The sequence below is a fragment of the Ovis canadensis genome, chromosome 5, assembly GCF_042477335.2.
Source record: "Ovis canadensis isolate MfBH-ARS-UI-01 breed Bighorn chromosome 5, ARS-UI_OviCan_v2, whole genome shotgun sequence".
NCBI classification, from domain to species: Eukaryota; Metazoa; Chordata; class Mammalia; order Artiodactyla; family Bovidae; genus Ovis; species Ovis canadensis.
This window is the reverse complement of record NC_091249.1, coordinates 116,034,551-116,051,775: the sequence shown is the minus strand read 5'-3', so window position 1 is coordinate 116,051,775 and position 17,225 is coordinate 116,034,551. Positions and strand designations below refer to the sequence as shown.

The 17,225-nt window shown below is 39.7% G+C and overlaps 1 long non-coding RNA gene and 1 pseudogene across 2 annotated transcripts in view; one reads left to right on the top strand and one right to left on the bottom strand.

Annotated features, from left to right (window-relative positions):
• LOC138440551 (uncharacterized) overlaps positions 1–17,225 on the bottom strand; it is a 460,131-nt gene that overhangs the window by 334,992 nt on the left and 107,914 nt on the right. The window lies entirely within an intron of this gene.
• Positions 1,398–15,895, top strand: LOC138440617 (small ribosomal subunit protein eS8 pseudogene; annotated as a pseudogene).

Genomic DNA, 17,225 nt, shown 5'->3' with positions numbered 1-17,225 from the left:
ACTTTGTCTACCACAATACACATTTTATAACTCTTTAAAATATGGAAGTTATAGCAAAATGTCGAAAATGCTAATATATTTGTAAGCATATATGCATATATGTTGATTTGCAAATATTTTACACATATGTTCAAATAAATAACACAGCTTAGTATATGGTGACTAGGATAACTGATGTATTTCTAATGCTTCATAGATTTTAAAGCTTTTATTCAAAAATTGCACTTTAGTACATGAGAAGATGTTCAAAATCACTAATTATTAGAGAAATGCAAATCAAAACTATGATGAGGTATCACCTCACACCCAGGCGGAATAGCCATCATCATAAAGTCTACAAACAATAAATGCTGGAGAGGGTGTAGAGAAAAGGGAACGCTCTTACACTGTTGGTAGGAATGTAAATTGATACAGCCACTGTGGAGGACAGTATGAAGGTCCCTTAAAAAACTAAAAATAAAACTGCCATATGATCCAGCAATCCCACTCATGAACATATATCCAGAGAAATCCATATTGGAAAACGTACATGCACCCTGATACTCACTGCAGCACTATTTACAATAGCCAAGACATGGAAGAGGCCTGCTTGTCCAATGACAGAGAGATGGATAATGCAATAGGATATTACTCAGCCATGAGGAAGAAAGAAAGAATGCCATTTGCAGCAACATGGATAGCCCTAGAGATTATCACACTAAATAAAAAATCAGAAAGATAAATATCATATGGTATCATTTGTATTTGGAATCTACAAATTAAAAAAAAAAAAGACACAAATGAACTAACTTTCAAAATAGAAACTGACTCATAGACTTTGCAAACACACTTATGGTTGCCAAAGTGGAAAGATAGGTAAGGAGTTCGAAATTCACAAATTCACACTGCTATGTATGAAACAGACAATCAACAAGGACCTACTGTACAGGACAAGGAAGTCTACTCAACATTCTGCAATAACCTATGGGAAAGGAGTCTGAAAAACGATGGGGCAACACACATATATGAGGGAACCACTTTGCTGTACATCTGAAGCTAACACAACATTGCAAATTCACCATAATAGTAAAAAATTCTAATTGTCATTTGAAGCTTCCTTAAAAGCTCATATATTTCCTGCTATCACAAAGTTTTTTCTTTGTTCTTGCATCCATCCAATTGCGTTCTCATTCACTCTTCTTAAGAAAGATACTAGTTAATAGGGCTTTTTGGCTAACAAGTTCAGTGATTCAAGTGGTCTATTAACAAACTTATTGATATATAAGGAATGTGGTATAAAAGTCTTGATACAGCTCTTTCCAGCCAGCGCTGAGCAATGGGCCATCTTTCAGGACAAATGGCACAAGCCTCAGAAACCCAGAGGCAAAAGAAAGCCCAACCAAAAAATATGAACGGGGACTCCTCGCTGCCAACCAAACATTGGCCCCCACTGCATATACACAGTCAATGTGCAGGAGCAGCAAGTGCCTGGCCTTGAGGCTGGACGTGGGGAACTTCTCCTGGGCTCCCAGAGCTGTACGCGCCGGACGAGGATCATGGATGTTGTCTGTAGCGCATCTAACAATGGGCAGGTCCCTTCTAGGAGCCTGGTGAAGAAGTGCTTTCTGCTGGTTGACAGCACACCATAGGGACAGTGGCCCCCTGCGCTACCTCTGGGGGCCAAGGAGGAGGCCAGGCTGACTCCCGAAGAGGAAGAGATTTTTAACAAGAAACGATCAAAGAAAATGCAGAAGAAATACCTTGAAAGGAAAAAGAATGCCACAATTAGCAGTCTTCCAGGGGAGCGGCTTCAGCCCTGCAAGCTTCTTGCCTGCATCGCTCCAAGACCAGGCAGGCGTGGCCCAGCACAGGGCCACGTGTTAGAGGAGGAGCTGGAGTTCTGGCTGAGGAAGATCAAGGGCCAAAAGGCCAAGAAACCCCCTTCCCTCCTGTCCTCAGTTCAGTTAAGTCGCTCAGTCGTGTCCGACTCTTTGGGACCCCGTGAATCGCAGCACGCCAGGCCTCCCTGTCCATCACCAACTCCCGGAGTGCACTCAGACTCACGTCCATCGAGTGGGTGATGCCATCCAGCCATCTCATCCCCTGTGGTCCCCTTCTCCTCCTGCCCTCAATCCCTCCCAGCATCAGAGTCTTTTCCAATGAGTCAGCTCTTCACATGAGGTGACCAAAGTACTGGAGTTTCAGCTTCAGCATCATTCCTTCCAAAGAAATCCCAGGGCTGGTCTCCTTCAGAATGGACTGGTTGGATCTCCTTGCAGTCTAAGGGACTCTCAAGAGTCTTCTCCAACATCACAGTTCAAAAGCATCAATTCTTCGGCGCTCAGCCTTCTTCACAGTCCAACCCTCACATCCATACACGACTACTGGAAAAACCATAGCCTTGACTAGATGGATCTTAGTCCGCAAAGTAATGTCTCTGCTTTTGAATATGGTTAGCTCATGCAATAAAGGCATTTACCGTTCTAAAAAAAAAAAAAAGTCTTGCTACAGCCAAGAAAAATTACATTAATCACTTCACCTCTGTATATGAGATCTATTACTCTAATCTAGCAGATTAAATTTATGTCAGAAGAGCTTTCAACCCCAAACCTAAAATCTAACAATTTAAACAGCCATATCAAGCTTTTCTTTAGTGAATATGGATGTAGTTAACAGACCAACTTCTGCCATGAAAATTTATGATCGCACACCTAATTCAATTTGATTTAAACCACTTAACACTGTGTAGTGAAAAGAACACTGGTCTAGAATCAGATTGATACTGGCGTAAACTCTGGCTTGGTTGCCCCAGGAGACTATGACTTTTGGCTCATCTCTTGCGTTCTCTTAAGTTTTCATGTTTTCATGTGAAAGATGGAAATAATAACATGCATCCCTATAATTCTTACAACAGTGGCTCCCTGAGAGGATGCTAAGGATTCAAAGGATTCTAAGTAAATGACAGCAGGTTTCAGCACTGCTGCTGCTAAGTCACTTCAGTCGTGTCCGACTCTGTGAGACCCCATGGATGGCAGCCCACCAGGCTCCCCCGTCCCTGGGATTCTCCAGGCAAGAACACTGGAGTAGGTTGCCATTTCCTTCTCCAATGCATGAAAGTGAAAAGTGAAAGTGAAGTCGCTCAGCCGCATCCGACCCCATGGACTGCAGCCTATCGGGCTCCTCCGTCCATGGGATTTTCCAGGCAAGAGTACTGGAGTGGGGTGCCAATGCCCAACCATCTTTAAAAGAAGAAAGAACAAATCATGGAACAAGTCATTAAGTCATGAGCATAATCAAAGCAAAATGAAAATAAAAAATTAATAGAGATATGCTTTACCATATCTGAAAGAAAGAAACTTAGCCAAGTAGTCAGGTTGCTGCTGCTACTGCTAAGTCACTTCAGTCGTGTCCGACGCTGTACAACCCCACAGACAGCAGCCCACCAGGGTCCCCCGTCCCTGGGATTCTCCAGGCAAGAACACTGGAGTGGGTTGCCATTTCCTTCTCCAATGCATGAAAGTGAAAAGTGAAAGTGAAGTCACTCAGCCACGTCCGACCCCATGGACTGCAGCCTACCGGGCTCCTCCGTCCATGGGATTTTCCAGGCAAGAACACTGGAGTGGGTTGCCATTTCCTTCTCCAATACATAGAAGTGAAAAGTGAAAGTGAAGTCGCTCAGCCACGTCCGACCCCATGGACTGCAGCCTACCAGGCTCCTCCATCCATGGGATTTTCCAGGCAAGAGTACTGGAGTGGGTTGCGGTTGCCTTCTCCGAGTAGTCAGGCTAGGTACTAGGTAAATTTCTAATAATACACACGTTTGCCTCTATATTCAGTTTTCAAATGTACTTACACTTGCCAGATATTAAGAAATCTGTGGGTTCCCCCCCTTTTTTATCATATTACTTGTTCAAGCTATTTTGATTCTTCCTTCTTTTTGTAAACATCTTTTTTTATCATAGTCTTTCTTATGATGCTATGCCTTGGACCAGTCAAACAAGATCACTTCAAAATTCAAAACTTGATGCTCATTTGACCTTTGCTTTATATATATATAGTATAATTATATATAATACTATATATATATAATATTCAATACTATAACTTTATGTTTTCCTTGTACCACTACAGAAAAATATCTCATTCTTTTTATCCAGAATACAATATTATATATAATATTGCATATATAAAACACATGCTATATAAAACAACATAAATATTACCCTCATATGTAATGTTAACAAAAAGTTAAATATTTACATAAATTAAAGAATTATATTTTTATTTATAAAATTAACATAAAATGGACACAAACATATACACATAAACAGGCACATACCTACAGTGCTATTGAAATAATGACTAGTGAAATATCTTCCCAGATGATGTCCTTGCTATCTGCCTTCTTATCTAGCTTCTCTACTTAATCTAATCTAATCTATTTTCGAATTGTCAAGATAGTAATCCTCCTCACCAGGCATGTTTGATTGTTTCTCTTTGTTCTAAAATGTCAAGTGGAAGTCCATTTTCTCTAGGAGGATATTAGTGGGATAACTCAGGGGCATGGTCTATGAGGGCCTTTGTAGTCAGCCCTTCTGAACTCTCCAGTTTGATCCCTAGGCCTCATTACTACTCTCATCACTCAAATCCTGAATGCTTGTTGGTGTTCTTTTCCCCTTACGGACTTCCCTGGTGGCTCAGACGGTAAAGCGTCTGTTTACAATGCGGGAGACCTGGGTTCCATCCCTGGGTCGGGAAGATCCCCTGGAGAAGGAAATGGCAATCCACTCCAGTACTATTGCCTGGAAAATCCCATGGACAGAGGAGCCTGGTAGGCTACCGTCCATGGGGTCGCAGAGTCAGACACGACTGAGGGACTTCACTTTCACTTTTCCCCTTACAGTCACTTGGATGATTTCTCTCTCTGTTGGGCTGACCTTCTATATTGAATATGCCCTCTAACTACCTGGCATACTTTTCATTATCTATAATTTTATTTCACAATTCTAGTCTTCTGGAGAGCTTTTCTTAATTCATTTAGCCAGTATTCATCACTTTCCCTTTGTGCCTTCAGGTTTCCACGCCTTCTTCTGCGGTCCTTTTGCACTATTCTGTGGGACTGTGCATATGCTCATTACTGTCCCACCCAGACTTCATGATGCCACAGGCCATATATACGCACTTCTAGCACAGTGCTCCTGACACGGAAGGAATACAAGAAAGGTTAGTCGGTAAGTAAACAGACAAACGAATGGAGCTGGTATTTCTGAAATTCAGTGTGTAAAACCATCTATAATTATTATATTAATGCTATATAAATATATGCTTTTTTTTTTTAATTAAACAATCTAGAATACACTGCGTGCAAGGTTATGGACTTTGAGCATTTCTCCCTATTGTACTACCTTCCCAAGAGATACTTCTCCTCAACAGGCCTTCTTCTTCCTTGAGACACAACTCTATTTAACTTAGGTCAGTTAAGAACCCTACAATAGCTTGTAAGTGATCAAGTGAAAGGAAGAGCCTCGAGTCTCTAACTCTAAATCAAAAGTTAGAAGTGATTAAGTTTAGCAAGGAAGATATGTCGAAAGCCTAGAAAGGCAGAAAACTAGACCTCTTGTGTCAAGTTATGAATGCAAAGGAAAAGTTCTTGAAAGAAATGAAAAGTGCTGCTCTAGTGAACACATGAATACTAAGAAAGTGAAGCAGCCCTATGGCTCATATCAAGTTTTGGTGGTCCGGATAGGTCAATCCAACCACAACATTCCTTTAAGTCAAAGCTTAATCCAGAATAAGGCCCTAACTTCAAACCTGCACCTAACATCAAAGTACAAGTCGAAGCAGCAAGTACTAATGCAGGATTTGCAACAAGTTATCCAGAAGATCTAGTTAAGATAATGAATAATGGTGGCTACCCAAAACATCAGATTTTCAATGCACAAAATATAGCACTGTCTTGGAAGAAGCTGCCAGCTAGGGCTTTCATAGCTGGAGAAGAGGAGTCAATGCCTTGCTTCAAAACTTCACAGGACAGCCTGACTTTCCTGTTAGGGGCTAATGAAACTGGTGACTTAAAGTTGAATCTGATGCTCATTCACCATTTTTAAAATCCTGGGATCTTTAAAGATTATACCATATCGACCCTGCCTACATAGACCCTTCCTGAATATTCACTGGAAGGACTGATGCTGAAGCTGAAACTCCAATACTTTGGGCACCTGATTCGAAGAGCTGACTCACTGGAAGAGACCCTGATGCTGAGGAAGATTGAAGGTGGGAGGAGAAGGGGATAACAGAGGATGAGATGGCTGGCTGGCATCACCGACTCGGACATGAGTTTGAGTAAACTCCAGGAGTTGGTAATGGTCAGGGAGGCCTGGCATGCTGCGGTCCATGGGGTTGCAAAGAGTGGGACATGACTGAGCGATTGAACTGACTGACTGACCCTGCCTATGCTCAATAAAGAGAACAGCAGAGTCCGGATGACAGCATGTCTACTTATCATATGGCTTAGTAAATATTTTAACCCCAGTGTTGTTACTGATTGATTCTTCTCAGTAAGAAGACTCCTTTCGAAATACTACTGCTCATCGATGACATGTCTGACCGCCTTTAAGAGCACTGTTGGATCTGGTCAATGAGGTTCAAGTTGTTTTCATGGCTCCTCACCCTATATCCATTTTGTAGCTTGTGGATCAAAGGATAATTTCAACATTCAAGTCTTATTCTTTAAGAGCTACATTTCATAAAACTATAGCTGCTGTACATGTTTACTTCACTAATGGATCTGGAAAAAAGTAAACTGAAAACCTTCTAGAAAGTATTCACCACTCTAGATGCCATTAAGAACATTTATGAGTCTTGGGATGAGGTTAAATATCAACCTTAATAGGAGTTTAGAAGGAGTTGATTCCAACCCTCATGAATGATTTTGAGTCATTTGGGACTTCACCTACAGATATGGGGAAAACAGCATAAGAACCAGAATTAGAAGTGGAGCTTGAACATGTGACTGAATTGCTGCAATCTCCTGATAAAACCTGAAGAGACGAGAAGTGGCTTCTGACAGCTGAGCAAGGAAAGTGATTCCCTGAAATGGAACCTACTCCTGGTGAAGATGCTGTGAAGATTGTTAAAATAACAATGGACTGAGAATATTACATAAACTTAGTTGATAACGCAGTGGCAGAGTTTGAGAGGATTGACTCCAATTTTCAAAGAAATTCTACTGTGGGTAAAATGTTATCAAACAGCATTACAGGCTACAGAGAAAATTTTCCTGAAAGGAAGAGTTGATCAATGTAGCAAATTTCACTATTGTCTTATTTTAAGAAATTGCCACAGCTACCCCAAACTTCAGCAACCACAATCCTGATCAGTCAGCAGTTATCATCATTGTGGCAAGACCCTCCACCAGCAAAAACATTACAACTTTTTGAAGTTTCAGCTAACAGTTAGCATTTTTTAAACAATACAGCATAGTTTTAATTAAGGCATATACATTGTTTTTTAGACATGCTATTGCACACTTATTAGTCTACAGTATAGTGTAAACAACTTTTATTGGAACTGGGGAATCAAAACATTCACTCTATTCAGTTTGTTAAAATACTTGCTTAGTTGTGATGGTCTGGAACCAAACCTATAATGTCTTTGAGATATGTTTATAATCCAACTCTGCACAGTTTAACTCCCAAACTATCATAGTTTCATTAATACAGAGGTATAGCATATTAACAACTGAAACTTGTAATATATTCATGTTTACAGGAAGTGGCTACTAAATGTACTTCTAGGAGAAAAGCAGGTGTTTGACTTTAAAAATATTTTAAACTACTGAATTTCTGGAAAAGTTAGACTGTGTAATTAACCACTATGCAAAACTGGAGAATAAATGGGTTTGTAGCATCACTGTTTGTAAGAGTTTTAAATGTTGGAACATAGAAAATTATAAATTTGAGGTAATCTCTCATATTCAATAAATATGTTCAATAAATTTACTTTGAGCAGTGCAGAAAGATCATGCAGGTCAAGTAAAACGTGAGTGTTTATGATTTGAGTTAACACAATTATCTTATTTTTAAATGTCATATATCAATTTTTTTAAAATTAAATATATTAGGTAATTTTTACCAAAGTTTAGGCAATATAGATCCATTATATAACTGACAAGGAATGACTCACCTTGTGCTTGGGCTTAAAAAACTAAATCTAATTGACTTTAAATTAAATTAGTCAAATCCACTGTTTATTTGGCATAGAAAAGCAATTCCACTGAAAAACAGTTGACTGACATTTGAGAGTTATATCTTAGTTATAATATTCAATTATATAATTGGCAGTCAGGAAACAAACTAGTGTGTACTAATATGAAACATTATTTCTTACCTTGTTTAAATATAAAATTTATATTCAGCTGGCAAGAAGGTTATTATGCAAAATATCAATAAAATAAGCGTATTGGAAACAGACTGAAAATTCACATTCAAACTCAAGATTCTCATTGTTCTGATTTATTTAGATAATAACCAACCAGCTGCCTAAGGACTGTATGGAGGATGTGTGTTAATAGTGGCATACACGTGAAATAGCCAATTTTAACCTTTGTTGCAACATAATGCATTTGACATTTTAAAAAATATAAAAATTCTTATATTCCAAAAGAAACCTCATTGATAGTGAATTGCCAATTCTATTTCTCTCTCTCTTTTTTTTTTCCTGGCAACCAGGAGACCCAGATGCTCAGCGCTGGAAGATATTTCTTCCAATAGCAGCATCTGGCGTGCTGGCAGACTCCATAAGCAATTTTGTTTTACAGCTTTAAAGCAGCTTCTGGGTCTATTACATGGTTAATCTGATGGGCTGTCTGGACTGCCTTGTCCTCCTGGATGCCATATGCCAACAGCAAGAGACGCAGTGAACTATCTGCCCATTAGGGTTGCTATAAAGAGCATACCTGAAAAAAAACAGCTGCAAAGAGAGCGCTCTGCTTCTGTTCAGGCATTACAGTACCAGTGATGAGTGACCTGGCTAAAATAGTGCAGAAAGGCCCTGCCAAAAATGTCCGATGCCCTCTGAGCACCAGAGAAGACTAAGAAACTGTAAATAATAAAATATGCAGGAAATCAATGTATCATTTGTTATTGACATAAGTATTTGCAACTTTCCCCCATGCAAGGGAAGGAACATACAATGGAATGTAGAATTGTGAGGGTAAGAGACACACATTTGATTGCTGCTATTCTGTGGCAATGAGATCATGAGGGGATGTGAGGGATTGTGTCTCACTCATTTCCATATTTTCAGGGCCTGCCAGAGTATTTGAAGATGGCAGAAACTGAGTAAGTTATTTTAAGTAAATAAAAGCAAATAACATAATATTACTGTAATTGTGCAATAAATTGTATAATCTTTAAATTCTTGGCATCATGAATTTCTTATGCTTTAGATATTTCATTTTATATAGCTATTTCAGGGAATACTTTTCTTGACCAGAGAATAAACTGAACCACCCTTCTGTATACCCCAATATCTGCTAATACATGTCATTATATCGTGACACAATTTACATTTATGTCCTTGTGTGATCACAATAAATTGCAACCCAGTCTTTTATTTGAAAACAGAAGTTAATTCTGTTTTAATTTAAAACATGTCAATATACACTAGCCTCTTAATTTTGCATGAGGGCTGAAGCATACTCTTTAAGTATAGAAGAGTCTAAGGTCTCTGAAATCTAAAACACATCAGCTGATAAATAAACAATGAAAATGGTAAGATAAGAGGAAATGTGCAACTTTTGTTCATCAAATAACTGAGTTGGTGTTGGTTAACTAAAGAGTTTCTACGTTACTTGGCTAGCTCTCATGCGTGGCATTGCTCCCTTTTCTAGCATCGTCTCTCTGACCCACTCTGGTTGCTCTCTTCTACTTTTAAGAGCTCATGAGATTAGACTGGGGCCTCCCAGATAATGCAGGATAACTCTCCTGTTTTATTAGCTAACTGATCAGCAATCTTAGTTCTACCTATAATTCTCCATTTTTCCTTGTAACAAAACCCATTCATAAGTTTTGGGATTAGGACCTACACCTCTTCTGTTCCCCACACTGCCCAATAACCAGAATTTAAAGGGACGGATGGAATATACTCTTGTTAAAGTTTCCCAGTTGAGCCCCAAGAGTGATGTATGGAAACAGGGGAGGGCTCACTGGTTTATATTATATTAATGCTGATGATTTAGAAATGGTTTAGTCATGAACCCTCACTTTATATAAGGTGAAATTGAATCTATAAGACCTAAATCATGAAGCCCAAACTATCTCTGAAAGAACTGGGGATAATCACTAGTTTTCTAACTCTTATTTTAATGTTCTTTATAGTAAGCCATCCTCCTTAATCATCTGCTGCTTCAGGCCAAAAATACACGGGAGTCTATTTCACAGGTTATATGATTCTTAATGATTCATAAAAATAAGTATAAAAACAAAAATAAGATTATAATAAAGTATAAAATTCTTACAAAGATTAAAATAAAGTTTAATGTGTGAAGGCTACAGATAGTCTCATTCCAATAAAACAAAAGCACAAAAAAACAAATGTATTATACGAGCCGTGTCATTAGAGCTTTGCTCAGGTATAGCCAGGAGGAAACACTTGGAAGTTGATAAATTAGTTTAGGGAAACTCACTGCTCCAGGCTTCATGCTTTACCCTTGTGTTTGGGGAGAATAATTCCCCCCACCTCTGGCTCCCACCAAATAAATTCATGGTACCCTGCTTCTACATGTCTTTACACCAGCAGACCATACAAGAAAACAAACAAACAAACAAACAAAGAATCATACTGAACTACTCAAGTAATTAGAGAGATGGCTTGTCAACCCAGAAAATTTAATAATGAAAAATCTTAATGAAAATATGTATACTTTAAAACCTGAATTACTCTATCACCATAGCCCTTTCTCTACACCATAATTATTCACTGAATAAAGCACCTTAAGTGATTCTATGGTTAATTTGACTACGTAGATCTGGCTTCAAAGTCACTCCAGATCCTGTTTGTCATTCTGGAATTCCAGCTGTGCTAGAATTGCTTAAAATCATAAAAAAGATCTCCCCTGTAAAATCTCTTTTTCTTTTCCTATTCAACAACCAATGCCCTGAAAAGAATTAGGTATTGATATTGCTACTGCCATCCAGCATGCCTAACCCCTGCCATTTCCTAGCCTGGACACGGGAAGCCAAGTGAATATGCTTTTGTTCATTGAGAACTTTGTTTTCATATTTTTTCATTAAGGAAAGGCCGTTTAATATTTCAATACTCATTAGAAAGGATAGTTTAAACTAAAGGAGAAAGTGATCTAGAATAAAGTATTCAATTGCAAATTTGAAAATTTTCATTTAGGAATTTTATATTAAACAAAGCATATTTTGAGTGAGCAGTATTTTTCTAGTTTTACTGAAGAACATTTGACAAATAGAAATTATATATTGTTAAGGTATGCAACGTTTTGATATACATATACATTGTAAAATTATTAACACAATCAAACGAAGTAGCATAACCATTACCTCACCTAGTTACTTTTGATTGTATATGTTGAGAACATTTGAGATCTACTCTTAGAAAGTTGCAATTATTATTAATAAATATTGTCATCATTCTGTACATTAGGTCTCCAGGACTTACTCATCTTTTAACTGAATATTTGTTCCCCTTTGCCATTATCTTCCCATTTCCCTGGCTACTAGAAAACAACATTTTATTCTGTCACTATGAGTTTGACTTTTTTAGATTCCATATGTGTGAGATTATGCTCTGGGAGATGGCGAAGGGTAGGGAAGCCTGGCAGGCTGCAGTCAAGGGGTCACGAAGAGTGTCGACTGAGCAACTGAACAAGAGCAACATGCAGTATTTGTCTTTGTGTGTCTGACTTATTTTACTTAATATAATGTCCACCGAGTATATCCATGCTGTCACAAGTGGCAGGATTTCCTTTTTAAGGTTGAATAATATTCCATTTTATTTGTATGTGTATATCACATTTTCTTTATCCATTTACAAATCTACAGACACAGGTTATTTCCAAATCTTAGCTACTGTGAATAAAGCACAATGAAAATGAGAATGCAGATCTCTCTCAGAAATGCTGACCTTCCTTTCTTTGGCTATACATCCAGAAGTGAATTGCAGCATCTTACGCTAGTTCTGGGCTTTCCCAGTTGGCATTAGTGGTAAAGAATCCGCCTGCCAACACAGGAGATGTAAGAGACATGGGTTCAATCCCTGGGATAGGAAGATCCCCTGGAGGAGAGCATGGCAACCCACTCCAGTATTCTTGCCTAGAGAATCCCACGGGCAGAGGAGCCTGGTGGGCTACAGTCCATGGGGTCGCACAGAGCTGGACATGACTGAGTGACTTAGCATGCACACCAGTTCTGTTCTTTAACGTTTCAAGGAAACTCTGCACTGTTTTCCACTGACTGCATCAATTTACGTTTCTACCAATAGTGCAGAAGCGTACTCTTTTATTCACATTCTCACAAACATGCGTTATCTTGTTTTTATTAATCTCTATCCTAACAGGTGTGAGGTCATATCTCATTGTGGTTTGATTTGCATTGCCCTCATGATTAGTGACGTTAAGCATCTTTTTATGTATCTGTAAAGTACTTGTACTGAGCGACTGAACTGAACTGAGCTGAAAGCACTTATATGTCTTTGTTAGATTAATTTTGATTGAGGTATAGTTGGTTTACAATGCAGTGTTAGTTCCTGCTGCTGCTGCTGCTAAGTCACTTCAGTCATGTCCACCTCTGTGCGACCCCATAGACGTCAGCCCACCAGGCTCCCCCGTCCCTGGGATTCTCCAGGCAAGAACACTGGAGTGGGTTGCCATTTCCATCTCCAATGCATGAAAGTGAAAAGTGACAGTGAAGTCGCTCAGTCATGTCTGACTCTTTGCAATCCCATGGACTGCAGCTCACCACGCTCCTCCGTCCATGGGATTCTCCAGGCAAGAGTACTGGAGTGGGGTGCCATCGCCTTCCTACTGTAATCAAAATGAATCGGCATACATATAAATATATCCCCTCCCTTTTGGACTTCCTTCCCATTCAAGTTACCACCTGCACTAAGTAGTTTCCTGTGCAACTAGGTTCCCATTAGTTGTCCATTTTATACATAGTATCAATAGAATATGTGTGTTAATCCCAGTCTCCCAATTCCTCCCCCTCCCTTCTCCCCCTGATATCCTGATAGCCATACACTTGTTCTCTATATCAATGTCTCTATTTCTGCTTTGCAAATAGGATCGATTAGACCATTTTCCTAGATTCTACATATATGCATTCATGTACAATATTTTTCTCTTTCTGACTTACTTCAATCTGTATAACCCTCTCTAGGTCTCTCTAGATTTCTACAAATGACCCAGTTTCCTTTCTTTTTATGACTGAATAATATTCCACTGTATGTATGTATCATACCTTCTTTACCCACTCTTCTACTGATGGCATTTCGGTTGCTTCCATGCCTTGGCGATGGAGGTCTTCTTTAGAGAAATGTTTATTCAGGTCCCTTGCCTACCAAACTGTTCTATTTATTTTGCTATTGAGCTATATATATATATCAGTTCAGTTCAGTTGCTCAGTCATGTCCAACTCTTTGCGACCCCATGAATCGCAGCACGCCAGGCCTCCCTGTCCATCACCATCTCCTGGAGTTCACTCAGACTCACGTCCATCGAGTCTGTGATGCCATCCAGCCATCTCATCCTGGGTCGTTCTCTTCTCCTCCTGCCCCGAATCTCCCCCAGCATCAGAGTCTTTTCCAGTGAGTCAACTCTTTGCATGAGGTGGCCAAAGTACTGGAGTTTCAGCTTCAGCATCATTCCTTCCAAAGAAATCCCAGGGCTGATCTCCTTTAGGATGGACTGGTTGGATCTCCTTGCAGTCCAAGGGACTCTCAAGAGTCTTCTCCAGCACCACAGTTCAAACACATCAATTCTTCAGCGCTCAGCTTTCTTCACAGTCCAACTCTCACATTCATACGTGACCACAGGAAAAACCATAGCCTTGACTAGGTGGACCTTAGTTGGCAAAGTAATGTCTCTGCTTTTGAGTATACTATCTAGTTTGGTCATAACTTTTCTTCCAAGGAGTAAGCGTCTTTTAATTTCATGGCTGCAGTCACCATCTGCAGTGATTTTGGTGCCCAAAAAAATAAAGTCTGACACTGTTTCTACTGTTAAATCATATGTTAAGAGGCTAATTAACAGATATATGGTTTTCAAAGAGTAAAGGTCACCAAGTGGTGGTTTAGTCGCTAAGTCGTGTCCAACTCTTATGACCCTATGGACTGTAGCCCACCAGGCTCCTCTGCCCATGGCATTCTCCAGGCAAGAATACTGGAGTGGGTTGCCACTCCTTTTTCCAGGAGATCTTCCTGATCCAGGGATCAAACCCAGGTCTCCTGGATTACAGGCAGATTCTTTACCAACTGAGCTACAAGGGAAGCTCAGCATGGTTTACAAAAGTCTTCTGCAGCTCTGTACTTTATCTTTTCACTTTGTTGAATGTTTCCTTTACTGTTAGTTTGATGCAGTTCTACTTGTTTTTTGCTTTCGTTGCCTTTGCTGTGATGTCAAATTCAAAGTATCGCTGTTAGACCAATGTCAAGGAAGTTTTCCCCTAGGTTTTCCTCTCAGAGTTCTATGCTTTCCTCTAGAAGTTGTATGCTTATATTTAAGTCGTTAACTAATGAGTTAATTGTTGTGTATGTTTTAAGACAAGGGTTCAATTTTATTTTTTGCAGGTGAGTATCTAGTTTTACTAATATCATTTATTGAAGAGACTATTTCCATTTTATTTTCTAGGTACCTTTCTGGAAGACTAGCTGACTGCATACACATGGCTTTATTTCTGGTTTCTCCATCCTGTCCACTGGTGTAAGTACATTAAAAACAAAACAAAACTAGAGACTGCTTATTGCCAACCAGAAAATGAAATTTGATCATTTATTTTGTTGTTAAGAAAATTGTAAGTACTTTTGAAGAGATGAAAATTCATTTGCCTTCCCTTGTCTCTTAAATTTCCTTTACTATGGCAGTATCCCCATATTTTGTTAGAATTGTGGCCCAAGTTTAGGCAGCTACAAATGAAGTGGAATTAAAAATTGTTCTTAGAATTCCAATATTTATTAAAATGTGGTTTACTCAGGAAGCTTTACTCTTGAGGTGAAAATCAAATACAGAACAGAAAATAAGCTGTACATAGGCAGAACACTCTTTGACATAAATTGCAGCAAGATCTTTCTTGACCCAGCTCCTAGAGTAATGAAAATAAAAACAAAATTACGCATGCATAAGCTGCCTGCTGCAGCTCCAGCTTGCCATTACCCTGTCCGAGGTGCGACTGCCATGTGGCTGTGCTGAGCAGTCTTCTCTTGTCTGGAGTTACAAGAGTTTTTCCTTTGATTCATCTGATTCATTCATCGTGTTGTGTACTGCCATCAAAATAAAGCCTAAATCTTACAAATCGACTGATGCTGTGAGCAGAATGGCTGACCAGGCCATGACCGTGGTGGCTGAAGCCCACCAGACCCTTGAGGGATGGCGTGAAGCGGGGGTGCGCAGTTTACTGATGATGACGGTAATTCATACAGCAGCAAAGAAGACTGGCAGCCCAGGACCAGCCTGAGCAGCAGTGACAAGGAGATCAGCGTGGCATCTCTTTACTGTTGGGCAGCCCAGCCACACTTTCCTCCAATCCACAGCACACAGACAAACCAGAGTTCTGCCCCACATGATTACAAAGAAAACGCCGACACAGAAGATGTTTCAGCCCCTGGAACAGGCCTCCGCCAAACACAGCTGTTACCTGAAACACACCCGGATGCCCAACCTAAAAATGGGTGATGTAGGATGAAGCTTTGATATGAGGTTGGGCATGGATTTAACCCCTCAAGAAAGGGAACTGGCCAGATTCAATCCAGGGCTGCAAAACGATCAAGAGAAACAAACAAAAAAACCTATGAACCCAGGTCTCCCACATTGCAGGCAGATTCTTTACCAGCTTAGGCACAAAGGAAGCCCAAGAATACTGGAGTGGGTACCCTGTCCCTTCTGCAGGGGATCTTCCTGACCCAGGAATCAAACTGGAGTCTCCTGCATTGCAGGCAGATTCTTTACCAACTGAGATATCAGGGAAGCTCCTATAACAATTTTTAGGAATTTTTAAAAGTGATTTTGATTATACATATACATATAGCCTTCTTTTTCAGGTTGTTTTCCATGTAGGTTACTACTGAATGCTGAGCAGAGCTCCGTGTGCTATACCTGTAGGTCTTTGTGGATTATACATTTTATATATACTAGTATGTATGTATCCCAAACTCCCAGTTTATCCCTCCCCTCATGTTTCCCCTTTGGTAAACATAAGCTTGTTTTCTAAGTCTATCAGTCTGCTTCTGTTTTGTTAATAAGCTCAATTGTATGAATCACTTTGTTGTACACGTGAGACTAACACAACATTGTAACGCAGCTATACCCCAATATAAAATAGAAATTAAATTTACCATTGAGCAAAGTTTCCTGGACTACACAGTAGGTTCTTGTTGGTCATCCACTTTAAAAATAGCAGTGTGTACATGTCAATCCCCCCAAAAAATGATTATGTATTAAGAAAGGCTGCCTGATGAAACATGCCTCAATGTAAATATTGTAATAATCATAAATTACATGATTTGGTAAGTTCAGTTCACTTCAGTCGCTCAGTCATGTCTGACTCTTTTTGACCCCATGAATTGCAGCAAGCCAGGCCTCCCTGTCCATCACCAGCTCCCAGAGTCCACCCAAACCCATGTCCATTGACTCGATGATGCCATCCAACCATCACATCCTCTGTCGTCCCCTTCTCCTCCTGCCCTCAATCTTTCCCAGCATTAGGGTCTTTTCAAATGAGTCAGCTCTTCGCATCAGGTGGCCAAAGTATTGGAGTTTCAGCCTCAGCATCATGCCTTCCAATGACTATTCAGGACTGATCTCTTTTAGGATGGACTGGTTGGATCTCCTTGCAGTCCAAGGGACTCTCAAGAGTCTTCTCCAACACCACAGTTCAAAAGCATCAATTCTTTGGTGCTTAGCTTTCTTTATAGTCCAACTCTCACATCCATACATGACCACTGGAAAAACCATAGCCTTGACTAGACGGACCTTTATTGGTAAAGTAATGTCTTTGCTTTTCAAT